Raw genomic sequence first — 6000 nt, forward strand, 5'->3', positions numbered from 1 at the left:
AATAGCAATAAAAAGATTATTTATAAAAATACAAAACAGACCACATTTGAAATTATTTTGTTTCTATCAACTCTGTTGGTAAATGAAATCTTTTCACTATTTCTACAGCCATTATGTTCAGATTAAAATTGAATTAGTGTGGTAGGAAATAGCAACACTTTTTGATGAAAGTAAAATAAAAAATATCCCTTACATATTTTATCAGAAAGTTCACAATTGGTGCCCACCCAAGGAAGGCATTGAGCATTTAAAACAGGAAATCTGCAAATTGTTTTCTTTTAAATCTTATTACTTCCAGCCTATTTCCCCCCTGATGGACAGGAAAGTAGAAAATTTTGAAAAAGTACCTTGTGTGTCTTTTATCACATTCAAACTCTATATCTTAATACAGTTATCTTCATAAAAATTAAATTATTTTTATTTCAAGTGGAAATAATTAGAAAGGAAGATCTTAGGTGATTTTTTGAGTTACAAGATGGACTCTGGGTCCATTTAGTTTTTTTATTTTAAATAACTTCTTTCCCTCTAATTATCAAGTATAGGGCTTTATACCCCAGAGAAACCAGGAAGTAGAAAACATGAGTGCTAGACGAGCCTAATTCATAGGTTTGAAACATATGAATAATTCAATATGAAACTTATTCATATTCCCCAGGGTGTCAGGGAGTTATATTTTAAACTGCCTATGTAGACTAGAGCTTATCATCTAGATAGCCCAGAAGTAAAGCAAACTCTGAAGAGTTTTAGAATCCACTTTTCCTACTCCGCATTAATTAATTTTTATTATTAACTTGAGACCAGATCAGGATGATTACTTATCTTTGTGTCTTAGCTCTCTGTAACATCTATTTTGTCATCAAGACTTTCTGACAGATACTTGAGTAGTGAGACTATACCCACAGTTCCTTAGTAGAGAACCTGCCTGAAAGTACTTGAATGTGTTTGTCTATATTCTCTTTTGTCCTTACACCCAATCACCTTCTAGATTAGGCCCTGACTGTTTAACCTTTGGACAACTGAACGAGTCTCATACATACATTGTTCATTTCCCCTTCTAAATGCCATGGTGTAACCAAACAGGCATGATTATAAATTTAAAATATGCATTGACTGGATCATATTACTCCTTGTATTAAAACTGTTGTAGATCTTATACCATGCTACTCATGTTTCTCTGACCTCAACTAAAAAGTCTTTTTTTTTTTTTTTTAGGAAAGTGAAGGTTTTTTTTTTTTTTTTTTTGGTTTTTGGGCCACACCCGGCGATGCTCAGAGGTTACTCCTGACTGTCTGCTCAGAAATAGCTCCTGGCAGGCACAGGGGACCATATGGGACACCGGGATTTGAACCAACCACCTTTGGTCCTGGATTGGCTGCTTGCAAGGCAAACGCCGCTGTGCTATCTCTCCGGGCCCTGAAAGTGAGTTTTTTAAGCACCATGGTTACAAATAAACTGTTCTTTATCCATGAAGCTATGTATTATTCCCTCAAATCGCAATGTAAGTCAGGCTGGGTGAAGTATACTTGGCAATGCATTCATTTCATTGCGTTTTATCACCATATCCCACTACTGCTTTTGGGTCTGTGGCAAATCTTAGGGATACTCCATTGAATGTAATTTCCCTTTTTGATCGTACTCCTTTCAGTCTTCCATCCATGGGGTTCATCATTGTGACTAGGATGTGTCTTTGGGTGCTTTTCTTTGGATCTCTTTTGGCTGGTACTCTTTGGGCATGTAGGATTTGGTTGCATGTACTCTTTAGATCTGAGAGTTTCTCTGCAATGATGTCCTTGATTGTTGATACTTCATGGGGGTTTTCTTTCTGTGTCTCTGGGACTCCAATGATTCTTAAGTTGTTTCTGTTAAGTTTATCAAAGACTTCTATTTTCATCTGTTCACATTCTTTGAGGACTTTTCCCATTGTCTAATAATTTGTTTTGAGGCTCTTTTCCAAACTCTTCTGTTGCTTGGAGTTGTTATGCATTTAATCTTCCAGCTCACTGATTATGTCTTCTGCAGCTGTTATTCTGTTGGAGAGGCTTTCCAGTGAGGTTTTCATTTTGCCTACCAAGTTTTTTCAGCCCTGTCATTTCAGTTTGAAGTTTTCTTATTTCTACTCTCAGATTCTCTTGATTCTTATTGTTGGTATGTTCAGTTCATTCCATGCTTTGTCCCAGCACCACATGTTGAAGAGGTTTTCCTTGCTCCAATTAGAGTTTCTTGCACCTTTATCAAAGATTAATTCATTGTATATCTGGGGGTCATTCCCTGAATACTCAAGTTTATTTTGGGGGTTCTATGACCATCCTCCATATTTTTTTATCTAAAGCCCTTATCTGAGAGAGTAAATTGGTGGTTGGTACTTTTTGTATCATTGGAGCTAACATCTTAGTTCTCTAAACATGGTGGATGTCTGAGTTATTTCCCCATTGTTGTGGTTGTAGTATAACATTTTGTGCTCAGTCACAGAGCAGAGTGGAATGGAGTGTCTGTGCTCCACTGGTTCTTTGTCTTGGATGCTGCCTATGTGACTTCCAGGTCCCAAAGCTGCTGCCATGTCTCCTTTTTTGTCTCTGCTGCCATGGTCTCTTTTGTGTTGTTGTTGTTGTTGTTGTTATTGTTTTTGTTTTGGGGCCACACCCATTATCACCCAGGAATTATTCCTGGCTCTGTACTTAGATATTGCTCATGGCTCAGGGTACTATATAGGAAGCCAGGGATTGATCCCAGGTCCTCCCTACTGCTATGCTACCACTCCAGCCCTGCTGTGGCTTCTTTTCTATGGGACAAGGGTTCTGTTAATAATTTGCTGCCAAACCCCTAATACATAATCAAAAGATCTGACTAAATTATTTTTGATTTAAGGTGAAAGACCAGAATTTATCAGGCTGCTCATTGGTCTACAAATAAATGAATATTGGAATATGAACTAGTGTTTCATAATAGAACCTTTTACCAGCTCAAAATTATTTCATTTTCCCAAATATCTATCAGCACTTATCAGAGCTGTGCTCAGAAAGTTTGGGGAGTTTCTAGTAGTCCCCAGTTACCCAGTCATCCAATATAAAGACTTGGTGGTGCTCATTGGTCTCTGGGGCTGTACTTTGCAATACTTGGGCAGCAAACCATTCTTGTCCAAATACAAGGAGTACTCCTTAATCGCTGTATTATCTCTGACCAACCTGTTTGTAGTTCTTTCCTGGTGGTTTTCACTGACCTCCTATTCCAGTTCGCACTATTTTGATAGGATAAGAAAAGGAAAGATTGCCCTTAATTGGAAATAAATTTCTTTCTTTTTTTATTTTGGTTTTGGGGCCACACCTGGCGGTACTCAGGGGTTACTCCTGGCTGTCTGCTCAGAAATAGCTCCTGGCACGGGGGACCATATGGGGCACTGGGATTCGAACCAACCGCCTTAGTTCCTGGATCGGCTGCTTGCAAGGCAAACACCGCTGTGCTATCTCTCTGGGCCCGGAAATGAATTTCTACAGGGGATTTATATGGTTCCCTTGTTTTTTCTCCCTCCAAACTCCCAGTGGATCTCCTATGTCCTCACCAGATTTATTTGCCTGCAGTGTTGCTTGCATTCTGTTTTAGAATCTATGGTTCTAATCATATAATTAGAATCATGGTTCTGTGTCGTGACTCATGTCAGGACATAATTTCATTCAGGAATCTTGAACACTTATTGTCCTCACTATCTCTCTTACTTGTGAAATTATTTCCCTCTGATTATGAAGATTGTTTCCTATGTGAGACCTATTGCTTCATTTCACCTACAAGAACTCTAAGGAAGGGAAGTTCTTTCTGATCCACCTTCTGACTATCCCTAAAGGCTTAAATACTTGTTCTGCTTTCCCTATTCCCTGAACTACTGTTGACCTTTATGAGAAGGCAACTTCAGATGGTGAGAGGAACATGATGTTTGGTGTCAGTTAAAGGGTCAAGTTCTTGTTCACTGACATGTCACTATGGCAGCTTTTTTGTTTGTTTGTCTCTGGGCTAGTATCCTTAACATAAAGTCAAGGCATTATAATTGAATGAATTACAATGGAAAATGTTCCATAAACTTTAACTCATTATACTATTATATTGTTACCTCAATTTTTTTATTTTTTATTTTTGGGTCACACCCGGCAGTACTCAGGGGTTACTCTTGGCTCCACACTCAGAAATCGCTCCTGGCAGGCACAGAGGACCATATGGGATGCCGGTATTTGAACCAATGACCTTCTATATGAAAGGCAAATGCCTTACCTCCATGCTATCTCTCCGGCCCCTCAACTCTTATTTTTAATACTTATTTTAATGCTTTATAAGTATTTTCTGTTTCCAAGTTATTTTCTCAACCATTTCTCATCTTATTCTTTGCATAATTAAAGGTAGATATTAAATGAAATAACATAAATTCTCATTTATTGGTTATTCTCATTCCCTATTCAGCTCACATCAGAGGAAATATTTAGTTTTTCCCCTTTCAAGAAAACCCAATTAGCACAACTATTGGGTCCGTTAGTGTAAATTTAGTATCTGACACAGGACATGAGAATAAGAGCATAAGAGCAGAAAAATCAATATGATCAGTGAAAAAAAGATTGATTCATGGGCAAGCTTGCTTTACTAGTAACTTATTTAATGTTTTGCAAATAGACAAACTCAGGATTAGAATCCTAGGCAGCCTTGTCAACCTTTTTATACAAGAACAATGGAGCTAACTCATTCATCAGAAAAGAGCCAATTCTTGCACAAAATGGGCTCTCAGATGATTCTTGAGGTTTCTTTTTCTTTTTTTCTTTTTTGGGTCACACCCGGAGGCTCAGGGGTTACCGTATTTTCCAGCGTATAAGACGACTTTTGAAACAAAAAAAGTCAACCGAAAATTGGGGGTCGTCTTATATATCCCGAAAAATGTTTCAATATGCCGCTAAATGAAAATTGTCTGAATATTGTCACAAAACGAATTTTCCAACTCAATCCTGCACCAATCACTGCAAGGCTGCTCAGATCGCCTCTCTAACTCAGCCAATCCAAGCAGGCTTTTTATGCATGCAAATTAGGCAGTGTTTTGGACCCGAATCTACACTGTAAAAAGCCTGCTCAGATTGGCCAGAGACAGAGAGGAAGTCTATTGCAGTATAACCTCTGAACCTTTGCTTGTTGTGATTGACTCACTGTGGTACATACAGTTGCAGCACAGGAACATTCTGTCTTTTACAGTGAATATAGGCTTAAACCTATGTTTTAACTGTAAAAATTAAGGGGTCGTCTTATACGCCGGAAAATACGATACTCCTGGCTCTACTCTCAGAAATCACTCCTGGCAGGCACGGGGTCTATATGGGATGCCGGGATTCAAACCACTGTCCTTCTGCATGTAAGGTAAACGCCCTACCTCCATGCTATCTCTCCAGCCCCGATTCTTGAGTTTTCGACCTGTAATTTCCACACTAAGCACAGAGATTATGCACCAATGAATTTGTCTGCCATGGCATTTACTCAAAGATATTTTTATATTTCATTCACATATGTAGCAGCCATGGTTCTGTGTAGTTCACACTAATACTGCCATTTGGTTTGGTTTGTGCAGTTTTTGACACAGAGTCCCTGATCAGTTGCTAAAATTATGTATTTAATAATATAATAATTTTAATAACATGATTGTAGCATATATATTATATATCATATAGGTAGGTATTATATATCATGTGGCATATACATGTTAGAGCATGTATATAATACACATGATATATAATATATATTATATATGATGATTTAATATGATTTATTTGATATTTTTATTAATATGATAAAATGTGATAAAGAATCATCTTAGTTTGCTTAGTATTATCCATAAAACTAAATAATATTAAACCTAAATTTGTTGAAAGTAAAAAAATAAAAAGAAGCATCATGAATAGATGAAAATTCATTTTATTTTTTACCTATATTTCTTTGAGTCTCTCCCCCACAATCTCCAAAGTATGTAGGATATGGTAGAGG

The sequence above is a fragment of the Suncus etruscus genome, chromosome 4 (genome assembly GCF_024139225.1).
Source record: "Suncus etruscus isolate mSunEtr1 chromosome 4, mSunEtr1.pri.cur, whole genome shotgun sequence".
Lineage (NCBI taxonomy): Eukaryota > Metazoa > Chordata > Mammalia > Eulipotyphla > Soricidae > Suncus > Suncus etruscus.